This window comes from Macaca nemestrina, chromosome 10 (genome assembly GCF_043159975.1).
Source record: "Macaca nemestrina isolate mMacNem1 chromosome 10, mMacNem.hap1, whole genome shotgun sequence".
NCBI classification, from domain to species: domain Eukaryota; kingdom Metazoa; phylum Chordata; class Mammalia; order Primates; family Cercopithecidae; genus Macaca; species Macaca nemestrina.
In genome coordinates, this window is record NC_092134.1 from 68,441,359 (window position 1) to 68,457,649 (window position 16,291).

General features: G+C 38.4%; 2 long non-coding RNA genes across 2 annotated transcripts in view; one reads left to right on the top strand and one right to left on the bottom strand.

Annotated features, from left to right (window-relative positions):
- The window catches only part of LOC139356547 (uncharacterized), an 88,987-nt gene that overhangs the window by 11,998 nt on the left and 60,698 nt on the right, over window positions 1–16,291 (top strand). The gene's annotated exons all lie outside the window — the stretch shown is intronic.
- Window positions 4,254–16,291, bottom strand: part of LOC105473452 (uncharacterized) — a 108,793-nt gene continuing 96,755 nt past the window's right edge. Inside the window, exon 3 of the long non-coding RNA XR_982256.2 lies at window positions 4,254–7,216. This is a non-coding gene — a long non-coding RNA (uncharacterized lncRNA). The remainder of the gene's footprint in view (window positions 7,217–16,291) is intronic.

Here is a 16,291-nt window from a genome sequence, read left to right on the forward strand (position 1 = left end):
CATAAGTGAAGGAGAAATAAAATCCTTTACAGACAAGCAAATGCTGAGAGATTTTGTCACCACCAGGCCTGCTTTACAAGAGCTCCTGAAGGAAGCACTAAACATGGAAAGGAACAACCGGTACCAGCCACGGCAAAAACATGCCAAATTGTAAAGGCCATCGATGCTATGAAGAAACTGCATCAAATAACAGTCTAAATAACCAGCAAGTATCATACTTGCAGGATCAAATTCACACATAACAATATTAACCTTAATGTAAATGGCTAATTGCCCCAGTTAAAAGACAAAGACTGGCAAATTGGATAGAGTCAAGACCCATCAGTGTGCTGTATTCAGGAGACCCATCCCATGTGCAGAGACATACATAGGCTCAAAATAAAGGGATGGAGGAAGATCTACCAAGCAAATGGAAAACGAAAAAAAGCGGGGGTTGCAATCCTAGTCTCTGATAAAACAGACTTTAAGCCAACAAAGATCAAAAGAGACAAAGAAGGCCTTACTTAATGGTACGGGGATTCAACAAGAAAAGCTAACGATCCTAAATATATATGCACCCAATACAGGAGCACCCAGATTCATAAAGCAATTCCTTAGAGACCTACAAAGAGACTTAGACTCCCACACAATAATAATGGGAGACTTTAACACCGCACTGTCAACATTAGACAGATCAACGAGACAGAAAGTTGGCAGGGATATCCAGGAATTGAACTCATCTCTGCACCAAGCAGACCTAATAGACATCTATAGAACTCTCCACCCCAAATCAATAGAACATACATTCTTCTCAGCAACACATCACACTTATTCTAAAATTGACCACAAAATTGGAAGTAAAACAGTCCTCAGTATTTCAAAGAACAGAAATTACAAAAAACTGTCTCTCAGACCACAGTGCAATCAAATTGAAACTCAGGATTAAGAAACTCACTCAAAACCATACAATGACATAGAAGCTGAAAAATCTGCTCCTGATTGAGTACTGGGTAAATAACAAAATGAAGGCGGAAATAAAGATGTTCTTTGAAACCAATGGAACAAAGACACAACGTACCAGAATTTCTGGGACACGTTTAAAGCAGTGTATAGAGGAAAATTTATAGCACTAAATGCCCACAAGAGAAAGCAGGAAAGATCTAAAATCAACACCCTAACTTCACAATTAAAAGAACTAGAGAAGCAAGAGCAAACACATTCAAAAGCTAGCAGAAGGCAAGAAATCTAAGATCAGAGCAGAACTGAAGGAGATAGAGACACAAAAAAACCCTTGAAAAAATCAATGAATTCAGGAGCTACTTTTTTGAAGAGATCAACAAAATAGATAGATCGCTAGCAAGACTAATAAAGAAGAAAAGAGAGAAGAATCAAATAGACACAATAAGAAAGGATAAAGGGGATATCACCACCAATTCCACAGAAATACAAACTACCATCAGAGAATACTATAAACACCTCTAGGCAAATCCTCTAGGGAATCCTCCCTAACTCATTTTGTGAGGCCAGCATCATCCTGATACCAAAGCCTGGCAGAGACGCAACAAAAAAAGAGAATTTTAGACCAATATCCCTGATGAACATCAATGCGAAAATCCTCAGTAAAATACTGGCAAACCGAATCCAGCAGCACATCAAAAAGCTTATCCACCATGATCAAGTGGGCTTCATCCCTGGGATGCAAGGCTGGTTCAACTTGCACAAATCAATAAATGTAATCTATCATATAAAGAGAACCAATGACAAAAACCACATGATTATCTCAATAGATGCAGGAAAGGCCTTCAACAAAATTCAGCAGCCCTTCATGCTAAAAACACTCAATAAACTAGGTATTGATGGAACATATCTCAAAATAATAAGAGCTATTTATGACAAACCCACAGCCAATATCATACTGAATGGGCAAAAATTGGAAGCATTCCCTTTGAAAACTGGCAGAAGACAAGCATGCCCTCTCTTACCTCTCCTATTCAACACAGTGTTGGAAGTTCTGGCCAGGGCAATCAGGCAAGAGAAAGAAATAAAGAGTATTCAATCAGGAAAAGAGGAAGTCAAATTATCCCTGTTTACAGATGACATGATTCTATATTTAGAAAACCCCATTGTCTCAGCCCAAAATCTCCATAAGCTGATAAGCAACTTCAGCAAAGTCTCAGGATACAAAATCAATGTGCAAAAATCACAAGCATTCCTATACACCAATAACAGACAAACAGAGAGCCAAATCATGAGTGAACTCCCATTCACAATTGCTACAAAGAGAATAGAATATCTAGGAATCCAACTTACAAGGGATGTGAAGGACCTCTTCAAGAACTACAAACCACTGTTCAATGACATAAAAGAGGACACAAACAAATGAAAGAATATTCCATGCTCATTGATAGGAAGAATCAATATCGTGAAAATGGTCAGACTGCCCAAGGTAATTTATAGATTCAATGCCATTGCCATCAAGCTACCAATGACTTTCTTCACAGAATTGGAAAAAACTATATTTAAAGTTCATATGGAATCAAAAAAGAGCCCGCATTGCCAAGACCATCCTAAGCAAAAAGAACAAAGCTGGAGGCATCACCCTACCTGACTTCAAACTATACTACAAGGCTACAGTAACCAAAACAGCATGGTACTGGTACCAAAACAGAGATATAAACCAATGGAGCAGAACAGAGCCCTCAGAAATAATACCACACATCTACAACCATCTGATATTTGACAAACCTGATACAAGAAATGAGGAAAGGATTCCCTATTTAATAAATGGTGCTGGGAAACCTGGCTAGCCATATATAGAAAGCTGAAACTGGAATCCTTCCTTACACCTTATAGAAAAATTAATTCAAGATGGATTAAAGATTTAAATGTAAGACCTAAAACCATAAAAACCCTAGAAAAAAACCTAGGCAATACCATTCAGGATATAGGCATGGGCAAAGACTTCATGACTAAAACACCAAAAGCAATGGCAACAAAAGCCAAAATAGACAAATGGGATCTAATTAAACTAAAGAGCTTCTGCACAGCAAAAGAAAATACCATCAGAGTGAACAGGCAACCTACAGAATGGGAGAAAAATTTTGCAATCTACCTATCTGACAAAGGGCTAATATCCAGAATCTACAAAGAACTTAAACAAATTTACAAGAAAAAAAAAACCATCAAAGCTGGGCAAAGGATATGAACAGACACTTCTCAAAAGAAGACATTTATGCAGCCAACAGACACATGAAAAAATGCTCATCATCACTGGTCATCAGAGAAATGCAAATCAAAACCACAAGGAGATACCATCTCATACCAGTTAGAATGGCAATCATTAGAAAGTCAGGAAACAACAGACACTGGAGAGGATGTGGAGAAATAGGAATGCTTTACACTGTTGGTGGGAGTGTAAATTAGTTCAACCATTGTGGAAGACAGTGTGGTGATTCCTCAAGGATCTAGAACTAGAAATACCATTTGACTCAGCCATCCCATTACTGGGTATGTACCCGAAGGATTATAAATCATGCTACTGTAAAGACACATGCACACATATGTTTATTGTGGCACTATTCACAATAGCAAAGACTTGGAACTAACCCAAATGTCCATCAATGATAGACTGGATTAAGAAAATGTGGCACATATACACCATGAAATACTATGCAGCCATAAAAAAGGATGAGTTCATGTCCTTTGCAGGGACATGGATGAAGCTGGAAGCCATCATTCTCAGGAAACTATCACAAGGACAGAAAACCAAACACCACATGTTCTCACTCATAGGTGGGAGTTGAACAATGAACACACATGGACTCAGGGCTGGAAACATCACACACCAAGTCCTCGCGCAGGGAGGGGACTGGGGGAGGGATAGCATTAGGAGAAATACCTAATGTAAACGATGAGTTAATGGGTGCAGCAAACCAACACGGCACATGTGTACCTATGTAACAAACCTACACGTTGTGCACATGTACCCTAGAACTTAAAGTATAATAAATAAATTTAAAAAAATCCAACAAATAAAAAAAGTCAGAGAAAGACAAATGCTGTATAATCTCACATATATGTGGAACCCGAAAAAGTCAAACTTATAGAAACAAAATATAATGGTGGTTAGCAGGGGCTAGGAAGTCGGGGAAATGTGGAGGCGTTGGGTCAAAGGGAACACAGACTATAATTAACAATACTGTATTGTATATATGAAATTTGCTAAGAGAACAGACATTAAATGTTCTCACCACAAAAAATGATAACAAGGTGAATTAATAGATATGTTAACTGACTTTATTGTGGTCTTTTCACAATATATAGATACATCAAATCATCACAATGCACACCTTAAATTCATACCATTTTATTTGTCAACTATACCTCAACACAGCTGAAAAAAATAAAAACAAATCCCAAGACAGTAATGTATGTGTTATTTAAAAAAAGAGTTTTAGAGTCTTTGTCTCACTTAATTTTTTAAAAATTATGGAAATTGCCATATTGGAGTGTGTATGTATGTGCTGTTTAAAAGAGACATATCTTGTCTGTATATTAGAAGGCACAACCTGTTCTCTCTACTTCCCATTACACATGCAAATGCAGGCAAGTTTCTTAACCTTTCTGTACATCAGTTTTCTCATAAAATGGAAAATGGTGTATCAGTTAGAATTACTTTGCTACACATAGTAAAGTGTCTCCCACGGAAAGATTAAACAATGAGAATGTTTATGCTCTTGCACAAAAATTCAATGATAGGTGGTACTTCAGTGTGTCTGCTTTATCCTCACGCTGGCTCCTCTTCTGAACCCAAGGTTACTCCTTTTCAGGCATCCTGTGCAGCTACAACCATGAACAGCAGCGGAAGGCCTGTCTCTTTCCAGGGTATTTGTTAAAGAATAAAGAAACTTTTCTCAGAAACTTCTCAGCAACCTTCTCATCACCTTTCATTGGCTAGAATCTTATCTGTTGTTATGTCAAAAAATGTCCTTTCAAGGGCCATTGCAAAATAATGAATTTTCAAAATTACCCCTATTGCTGAAGGATAGACATAAGTTCTATTTGGGAAATAAACACTAAAAAAAAAAAAAAAAGAATGCACTATCAGCAAGAAAAATAATGAAGAAAAATAGCTGTTATATAGGCACCCAACAATGTCTGTTACAAATGAGGATAGTATAATCAATAATCATATGTTTCCCACAGAGTTGATGCAAGCATAATATGTGAAAGTTCCTAAAAAATATCTGGCCCAAAGAAGACATTTAATGAATATTGTTCTTACTTCCACTTTCCCTTTCTTTCCCTCTTTTCCTCTAATTTCAGTCTGCCTTCATTCTCTCTCCTCCATTTATTGGCTTAAAGATTGAAACTACAGTATGTTAAAGAGCAGCCTGGGAAAAGTCCCATGGTGCTCACCTCCACCCCTGTGCTGACAAACTGTAGGTTACCCTAAAAAACCACAAGGCTAATGTCCAACTGCCTTCAGGGAACTCCCTGAAGCTTGGAGAACATCTAAATGGCACAGAAGATCTAATTAACAGCAGCCTAGTCCTCATGAGCGTTCTTTACACCACCATCCAATTACCCATCCTGTGCAGTCAATTTGGGTGCGGGTTTTGGTAACAGCAGCTTTTCTGTATTTAGTCATCATGATAATTTATGCTTAAATATTTTGTAGGTTTGTTGAATGATTAAAGTAACTACACACACAGATAGTTCAGTTTCAAATGAAAGCCCTGTAATTCATATGCACACACATAGTTTTGTGGAAAGGCATAGTTAATACTGTACATATAGTTGTTTAAAATGCTAAGTGTATCAAATGACAGCAAAGTAAAGAATCTTCTTATTTCCCTTCTCCTGGTGGTTTCCTGTAAACTGACTTCATAGGTTTTGGAGGTTGGTTTTGCTAAAATGATAATAACAAATAATAGTTAACACTTATTGAAAGCTAACCAGAAGCCAAACACTTTTCTATGTGCTTTATGTTTACTAACTAATATAATTTAATTTAAACACATTTACTTAACTGGAATGAAGAAACTGAGACACCAAGACAAGTAACTTACTCAGGATCAAGCAATCTTACTCCTAAGCCTACTCTCTTAACTGTGCTGTAATGAAAACCCTACTGTTTAAGAACACTAGAGTAGGTTTGCTAATATTTGCAACATAAAATGGACTAAATAATGGTCTGAAAAAGGGTTACCCACTCTCCCTTTTCCTCCTCTGCTCCTTATACCTGGAAAATATTTAGTACCTGCCACCCCATCATAGGCTCCTCTGTCCATCCGTCTCTTGTCCCTAGTTCAATTTGTCATATTAAAAAAACAAACTGAGACACACATACACACACCAAGTACTGTCCCACTCTGTAGCATCTATCTTGGAGAGAACAAAGCCTTTGAGGTGACCACTAGGGAAGCTATGTTACAGGAGATTTATATCTCAAGGACAGCTAGAAAGGCACATTCATCCTGCTTTTCCCAACCAGAAATGAGCTGATATAATATTTGGCCATACTAATTTCGTGAAGATAGATGCATAGTATGGGATGAAGAGATCCTAGATTCTATTCCCACCTCCACCATCACTCCAATGTCCCAACATTACTTCCGCCATTTTTTCTAACCTAGAATGTTTTCCTGCCTCCTCTCCATTCATGCCCTTCCTTTACTTTCAAATTATTTATTTTTATATTATGGCACAGTATTTAATTTCTCCAGGAAAATTGAAAAGATGAACCCAAATATTGTATTGCATTAAGGAATAGGGAAGAAGCAGAACTTCAAGAGCCCCTGTGAGATTCATATCACTCTGGTCACTAATGTATACAATTACAGGCAATCTCAAGTAACAAAATAATGTGCTACCACAATGCCCAACCCTAGCCTCCCAGCCCAACATTATCACACCTTGCTTCACTCACTTAACTAAAGCAAGCAATGTTCTAAACAGTTCTGGGTAGCAACCAATTTTTTAAAAGTAGTCATCTCAATAAAATGTAAAAGAATGGCCTATTCCATACTTAAAAGACACTGCTGAACTCTTGGATGTAGGTGAATAGGTTTGCAGTTGCTAAGTAGGACTAAGTTGCTCTGCAGAAGAAAGGCTGGTTAAGGGGCTAGGAGAGGGTGTTGTAGATTCCAGTACAAGAAAAACTAGAAGAAACAAATTAGATGATGCCCAGAGGAATAGCAGAGATGCATTCCATTTTGACTTCAGGATTGGAGAGCTGAAAAAGAGGACTAATAGTGGAATGAGCCATGCAATGCCAATTGCCCTCATCCCTTACAAAATACTCAGTAAAATGAATATTGCTGGCTATAGTTTTGTTTGTTTGTTTGTTTTTGTTTTTGGAGGCAGAGTCTCACTCTGTTGCCCAGGCTGGAGTACAGTGGCACGATCTCAGCTCACTGCAACCTCCGCCTTCCGAATTCAAGCAATTCTACTGCCTCAGCCTCCTGAGTAGCTGGGATTATAGGCGCATTCCACCACGCCCAGCTAATTTTTGTATTTTTAGTAGAGATGGGGCTTCACCATGTTGGTCAGGCTGGTCTCAAACTCCTGGCCTCGTGATCCACCCACCTCGGCCTCCCAAAGTGCTCATAGGTGTAAGCCACCATGCCTGGCCTTATTGTCTGGATAGTAAGAAACATTCTTTAAGATGATTGCAAAGAATTGTTGATACCTGCTTTCAAGTCAAAACAGGGTGAAAACAGAGATACTTCTCAGGAACAGATGACTTATTATTACATGTATTATAATAAAAATAATACTTTAATCTCTTTGAGATCTCTTTGAAGATCTATCTTTAATTCCTTACTTGGTCTTCATTTCCTTCCACCTCCACTACACCTTTATTCTCTTTTTTATTTTAAAATATTTCATTGATGAATAAAAATTATATATTATTCAAGTTGTAGAACATCATGGTTTGATATACCTTGTGTACTAATTACCAGTTACATTAACTGACATATCCCTTAGTTACCATTTGTGTGTGTGTGTGTGTAGTGATATTAAAATCTGCACTCAGTAAACAATATAATATTATCACACTTAAAGGCTATTTATTTGTAACACCTGCCCCCTAAAAACATGCATGCATGCACACCCACACAAAATGTGATCCTGAGTTTCTTGAGGACAAGAACCCTTATTAATTTGAGTGTGGCCAGTCCCCAGCATTTCTCTTGGAACAGAGTACATACTCAATATATGTTTACTCAAAAATACGAAAAAAAATTTTATCTTATTAAAGTTGATATGGTTTGGCTGTGTCCCCACCCAACTCTCACCTTGAATTGTAATAATTCCCACATGTCAAAGGTGGAGCTAGGTGGAGATAATTGAATCATGGGGGTGATTACCCCCATACTGTCCTTGTGGTAGTGAATACGTCTCATGAGACAAGATGGTTTTATAAATGGGAGTTCCCCTGCACAAACCCTCTCTTGCCTGCTGTCACGTGCCTTTGCTCTAATTTTGCCTTCTGTCAGAATTGTGAGGCCTCCCCAGCTATGCTGAACTGTGAGTCCATTAAACCTCTTTCATTTATAAATTACCCAGTCTCAGGTATGTCTTTAGTAGCAGCTTGAGAACAAACTAATAAAAAGCTATTCTAATTTAGAGTTTCTCAGTTATAGCAGCTTAGTCTTTACTCTAAAGAGTAGAATATCATAGTCCATCAAAAAACTATTTTTTACTGAGGCCAGACATCTTGAGGTCTAAAACATTCAGATTTATTCTGCTGGGGAGAGAGTAAAGAAACCATGGTAGAGGTATCCAGAGCAGTAGGTGCCTCATCACTGACTTGGTTATAAATGCTTAGCACTCATTCTTGCTGTGAGTATTCTTCAATCGACACTGCCAGTTTTCTGGGGTCTCTGAAAAGTACATCCTCAGTCATTTCAACTCAAAGAAGTTTGGATGCCTCCTGTGTTAGATGTGGCTGGAACTACATCAAACAACAGTGATAGAGCATGTTTCAGAATGATGTAGCCTAACCAGTTCTTAGTATTTCTGAGGAAGGACAGCCATTATTGTGATTGCTCACAGATTTTCCATTTACGATACAAATTTTAATGTCAGCCTATTATATAAAATCAAATTAAAGCAGGAAACACATAATCTGAGCAATCCTTTGTCAGCTCCAGAAAGAGTTTATACAAGAATACTAAAGAAAAAAGTAAACAGAGTGTTAGTTCTTTAAAAATTACCAGAAAACCAGGTGTAATAAGATCCTGAAAAACTTTTGATGACACCTTTACATGGCTTGGCAACCCTTCTTCTCAAGTCCCAGAGGAACAAGTGATTTTGTGTAAAAACATTGGAAAAGATTAGTCAGAGGCAACAGCAATATAGGGTGTTTTGTAAACACCATGTATCATTCTAATTCAAAGGAACATAGGAAAGGTAGGATAGGATTTACAAGGTCATCTTCTATTGAATTCAGAGTTTTTCTAGAAGACTATGAAAAGTTCTGCTGCTTTAAGATAGAAGCTGATAACTGAGGGAGGAGACTTATGAAAACAATACTGATAATAATAACAATTTCTAATGCTTATAAATTTGTGTAGTGTTGGCATTATTTCTTCCTTAAATGTTTGCGAGAATTCACCAGGGAAGCCATTTGACCCTGGAATTTTTTGGGGGGAGGGTTTTACAAATTCTGATATAATTTCCTCAAAAGACATAAGGCTATTCAAACTTTCTATTTCTTGTCAGATTTGTTCATTTGTGTTTCTCAAGGAGTTTGTTCAAAGTCATTGAATTTATTGGAGTAACATTGATGGCAATATTCCCTTTTCTTGCTTTAATGTCTATAGCATCTCCAGCAATTCCTCTTTTTCACTTTTTTTTTTTTTTTTTTTTTTTTTTGAGATGGAGTCTTGCTCTGTCGCCCAGGCTGGAGCGCAGTGGTGCTATCTTGGCTCACTGCAGCCTCCACCTCCTGGGTTCAAGTGATTCTCTTGCCTCAGCCTTCTGTGTAGCTGGGATTACAGGAGCCTGCCACCACGCATGGCTAATTTTTTGTATTTTTAGTAGAGACAGGGTTTCACCATGTCGCCCAGGCTGGTCTCTAACTCCTGAGTTCAGGCAATCCACCCTCCTAGGTCTCCCCAAATGCTAGGATTACAGGCGTAAGCCACCACGGCCAGCCTAATTTTTGTATTTTTAATAGAGACAGGATTTCACCATGTTACCAGGCTGGTCTCAAACTCCTGACCTCAAGTGATCCGCCCACCTAGACCTCCCAAAGTGCTGGGATTACAGATGTGAGCCATCACACCTGGCCTTTTTCACTTTTGATGTTGAGATTTTATGTTTTCTCTCTTTTTTCACAATTATAATTTTTAAACAAATTTATTTTTCTAATTAACCAACTTTTGGTTTTGTTGACTCCCTTCATTTTTCTATTTCATTGATTTCTGCTCTTTATTATTTATTTCCTTCTACTTATTTTGTGTTTAATTTGCCTTTTCTTTTAATAGCTCCTTAAGATAGAAGATGAGAGCATTGATTTTAAACCATTTTTAACCCTAATACAAGCATTTAAAGCTATAAATCTCCCTTTAAGCACAGCTTTACTATATCTCGCAAATTCTGACATGTTGTATTTTAACTGTAATTGAGTTCAAAATATTTTCTCTTTTACCTTGTGATTCCTTCTTTGAAATATGTTGTTAAATGTACAAATATTTGGGAATTTTTCTAGATATCGTTATGTTACTGTTTTCTATTACGTTCCAAGAACATACTCTGTATAAATTCTGTATTTTGAACTCTATCGAGACTTCTTTTCATGGTTCAGCACATGTTCTATCTTGGTAAATATTTTAGTGCATTTGAAAAGAATAAGTATTCTGCAGTTGTTTGGGACAGTAGTCTATAAATGTCAATTAAATTAAGATGATTGATAGAGTGATTCAGATTTTCTATATTCTTTCTAAATTGTTTTCTATTTACACTATCAATTACTGAGAGAAAAATATATTAAGATCTCCAACTATAATTCTGGGTTTTTCTATTTCTTTATTTCTATCCTTTTTTTGTTTGTTTGTTTGTTGTTTGTTTGTTTGTTTGTTTGTTTTAAAGACAGAATTTCATTCTTGTTGCCCAGGCTGGAGTGCAATGATGTGATCTCGGCACACTGCAACCTCCACCTCCCAGGTTAAAGCAATTCTCCCGCCTAAGCCCCCCAAGTAGCTGAGATTACAGGTGCCCGCCACCATGCCCAGCTAATTTTTGTATTTTTAGTAGAGATAGCATTTTGCCATGTTAGCCAGGCTGGTCTTTAATTTCTGACCTCAGATGATCTGCCTGCCTTGGCCTCCCAAAGAGCTGGGATTACAGGCATGAGCCACTGTGACCTATTTCTATCCATTTTTTGCTTGATATATTTTGAATTTCCTACACATTTAAAACTATTTTCTTCTTGATGACTTTCCCTTCTATCTTTATAAAATGTCCTTTTACTTGGTAATACTTCTTGCTTGAAAATCTATTTTATCTGATTAATACAGACAAATCATTTGTCTGTCTTTAAGTTCACTTCAAAATCCTTACTTCTACAATACTGAACCTATGTTAAGCCCATCTAATAATTGTTTGATTCAGACATTCTATTTTTCACTTCTAGAATTTCTATTTTGTTCTTTTTAGGAGTTTGTCATTTCTTTTCTGAAATACCCAATCTTTGCACCCATTATATCCATTTCCCCATAACTTTTAAAAACATATATGCAATAGCTGTGTTAAGGTCCTGTCTATTAATTTCAATAACCGTGGATTCTATGGGTCTGTTTCTATTGACTACCTTTTCTTTTGATTATAGATCCTATTTTCTTGTTTCTTAGCATGCTTCATAATTTTTTATTATATTCCAGATATTGTGTATAAAAAAAGAGTCGTGGCTGAAATATAACGTTTAGATTTGTTTTAATTATTTCCTCCCAGAGAGTGCAATCTTTTTCTCTATCTGGTAATTGGGGTGAGGAATGATCATTCATATTTCTTTTAGAGTCGAGTAGATCCAAGTCTGTGTTTCAGTTTTAATTAAATTGAAATTACATGTGATTAGCCCAGTTCTCCACTTCCTAAGTCATAGCCCTTTTATGTTTTCAGTAGCTGAACTGGGAGAAGCTTGGTTATAGTCTCGTATATTTTTAGTTCATCTTTGGATTCATCTCCAGGAAAGGACCTGGAATTCAAACACCACAGGAATGCATATGACTAAGCAAATTCTCTCTTCTTACCAGCCCTTGCTCCACAGTAACTTTCTTAGCAAAATTCATGGTTGGGGAGGGTTTAGGAAAGAAATGCTGAACGCAAGAATCTGGTCTGGCTTTGGGGGCTTTTTCCAGACTCTTAATTTATCTTGACAGTCCTACTTGGTGCAAAACCCAGCTTATTTCCCCTTCACCTTGTCAAGTTTCTCTATCAGACCTACCTACCCATAACCAGACCAGGAAGCTGTCCCAGGCTTAAAGCTGCCTTGGCTCTCTGCTCACTTATAAAGGGCTCTTTCTCTCTGGAATTCAGTTAATCAAGGCTCCCTTGTGTGAATGCCACCCCTGGCTAGCCCCATAGAAAATACTTTTATTCTTAGTTTTTTGTTTTTGGGTTTTTTTTTTTTTCTGTTTCTATGAGAAAGAAGGTCTTTTGTGTTCTTCTCCATCCTCCCCAAAAGCAGAAACCCCCACAAAGCCTGAGTTCTTAACCATTATTTTGAAATGTTTCCCAAACATAAAAAAAAAATTAGTAATGGAAAATCAAATGTTCTCTAGACAGTAAAAGGAATATAATATATTTTTATAGGTAATATTACTTCAAGCATGAACAAAAACTACTATTTTATTTTAACAATTCTAAATGTCCTTTAGCCTACCTAACATGTAACTATTCTGCCATGCAGAGCAATTCCATCCACAGCCTTCCATGGCTCTGCAGAGTCATTATCTTTCTGCAATATTCTAACCACATTTAAATAGGTTAACCTGTACATGACACTAATCTGCTTTTTATGTAGAAAAATGTTTTTTTGTAAATTTCATACTGGTTTAAATTTTTCTGCAATTAAGATTCTGATAATGAACTTCAGTAAAAGCCTTTGGCATAGAATTAGAGACTGGCAATTTTTACATGAAAATCACTTTAAAAAAAAAAAGAGAGAGATGAGATCTCACTTTGATGCCCAAGCTAGGGTGCAGTGGTGCAATCACAGATCACACAGCCTCAACCTCCTGAGCTCCAGCGATCCTCCCACTTCAGCCCACTGAGTAGCTGGGACTACAGGTGCATGCCATCATGCCTGGCTAGTTTTTCTCTTTTTTGTAGAAACAGGATTTCGCCATGTTACCCAGGCTGGTCTCAAACTCCTGAGCTCAAGCAATCCGCCTGCCTCAGCCTCCCAAAGTGCTGGGATTATAGGTGTGAGCCACTGTGCCCAGCTGAAAATCACCATTCTTATATCTTTATAGCCACCTATCTTCTTCTAAAGGTATATCAGTTTACTAGGGCTGCCATACAAAACACCACACACTTAGTGGCTTAAACACGAATTTATTTCCTCAAAGTTCTGGAGGCTAGAAGTCTGAGATCAAGGTTCTGGCTGATCTGGTTTCTCGTGGGGCTCTCTTCTTGGCCTGCAGACAGCCACCTTCTCACTGTGTCCTCACATGGCCTTTCCTTAGTATGTGTGCACAGAGAGAGAGCAAACTGTCTGGTGTCTCTTCTTAAATGGACAATAATCCTATGTGATCAGGACCCACCCTTATGACTTTATTTAACCTTAATTACTTCCTTAAAGTCTCCACCTCCAAATTCAGCCTCACTGAGGGTTAGGGCTTCAAAATAACAATTTTGGGGAGACAAAAATATTTATCCCATAACAGAATGTTTCCATAAATGCTGTACTAATTTACATTCCCACCAGCAGTGTCTAAATGTTCCCTTTTCATCACCCCCATGCCAACATCTATTGTTTTTTGACCTTTTAATAATGGCTATTCTTGCAGGGGTAAGGTAGTATCCCACTGTAGTTTTAATTTGCATTTCTCTGATGATTAGTGATGTTAAGCACTTTTTCATATGTTTGTTGGTCCTTTTGTGTGTATTTTTCTAAGAAATGTCTATTCATGTCATTTGCCCACTTTTTGTTGGGATTATTTGGGTTTTTTTCTTGCTGATTTGAGTTCCTTGTAGATTCTGGATATTAGTCCTTTGTTGGATGAATAGTTTGCAAATATTTTCTCCCATTCTGTTGATTGTGTGTTCACTCTGATGATTGTTTCTTTCACTGTGCAGAAGCTCTTTAGTTTAATTAGGTCTCATTTATTTATTTTGGTTTTAGTTGCATTTGCTTATAGGAGTTTAGTCACGAATTCTTTGCTTAGGCCAGTGTCCAGGAGAGTTCTTCCTAGGTTATCTTCTAGAATTCTTATGGTTTCAGGTCTTATATCTAAGTCTTTGATCCATCTTGAGTTGATTTTTGTATAAGGTGAGAGATAGGAACCCAAAGTTTTATTCTTCTACATATGATTATTGAGTTTTCCCAGCACCATTTATTAAATTGGGTGTCCTCTCCCAAATTTATGTTTCGTATGTTCTGTTGAATATCGGTTGGTTGTAAGTATTTGGCCTTATTTCTGAGTTCTCTACTCTGTTCCACTGGTCTATGTGTCTACTTTTATACCAGTACCATGCTATTTTGGTAACTATTGCTTGATAGTATGCTTGAAGTATGACAATGTGATACCTCCAGATTTGTTCTTTTTGCCTAGGATTGCTTTGGCTATTCAGGCTCCTTTTTGTTTCCATATGAAATTCAGGATTTTTAGAGATGAGATCTAGATACTGCTATACTTTTAAAGCTCCCCAGGGGATTCTAATGTGTGATCAGAGTTGAGAACTACTGAATTAAATAAAGCTATGACACATTGGAAGGATAACCTTTATAGACTCAGGGTTCCATGAGATCTAGGCAAATTCAAAGCAACAGCATCCAACAGGAAAATAAAACTGAAACTAATATAAATCTTTACTCACGGAAAGGAATGAAAGGGAGTGAATAAATCCAGCACCTTCAACTCTGATATCCAGGTTCTTACATTGGGACTTACTAGGCAAACAACTTGACCCATGGAGAATGAAGAAAAGTCAGGAGGGCAGGCAATGGCCCACCTGGGAGTGGCATGGAGCCAAAGAAACCCTCACCCCCAGCCAAGGGAAGCAGTGAGTGATTGTGCAGCCCCACCTGGGAAACCACACTCTCCCATGGTTCTTTGTAACCCACAGATAAGGAGATCCTCCCATGAGCCCAAACCACCAGGGTCTTGGGTCCAATACACAGAGTAGTGTGGAGTCTTGGCAGAGCATCTGCTCAGGCACATAGAGAGACCCATGAGTTTTACATACTCTGGCCCCAGGATACCCAGCAAGGTGAGAAATCCATCCATACATATCCCTAGGAAGTGGGGCTGAATCCAGGGAGCCAAGTGGCACCATTCTGCAGGCACCACTTCCACAGCACCTCACAAGTTAAGACCCACTGGCTTGGAATTAAAGCCAGCCAACAGCAACAAGCTAGAATCTCCTTGAGACAGGTCCAAGTTCCCAGGGGGATAAGTGGCACCCATCTGTGCAGTTCAGTAGACTTAGCCATTGCAGCCTGCTGGTTCTGGAGAATACAAATGGTCCAGAGAAAGAAGTGTCCCCCACAACATAGCACAGCCACTTTGCCAGATCATGGCCAGACTGCTTCTTTAAGTGGGGCCTCAATCCAGTTCTCCTCACTGGGCAGGACCTCCCTGCAGGGGCTTCAGCCATTCTAGACAGGGTCTATGGAAAGAATTCTGATCTCTCTGGGATGGAGCTCCAAGGGGAGGAGCAGCCACCATCTCTTTGGTTTGGTCAACTCAGACATTCCAGCCTGCCGGCTTTGGAGAATACAAATGGTCTGGATGAGGAAGGGTCCACCTCCAACACAGCACACCAGCGCTACCAAAAAGCAGCAATACTGACTCTTTAAGTGGGTCCCTGATCCTATTCCTCCTAACTGGGTGAGACTTCCCAACAGAGGTGTCCAGACACCTCCTACAGGTGCATTCAGGCCAGCAACAGGTCAGTACCCCCCTGGGACAGAGCTTCCAGAGGAAGGAGCTGGCTGCCATATTTGCTGCTCTGCAGCCTTCATTGGTAAAGCCTCTAGGTATGGGAAAATCCAAGGCAACTGGGATCTGGAGCAGACCCCCAGCAAACTGCAGCAGCCCTGCAGTAGAGTGGCCTGTTAAAAGAGAAAAACAAA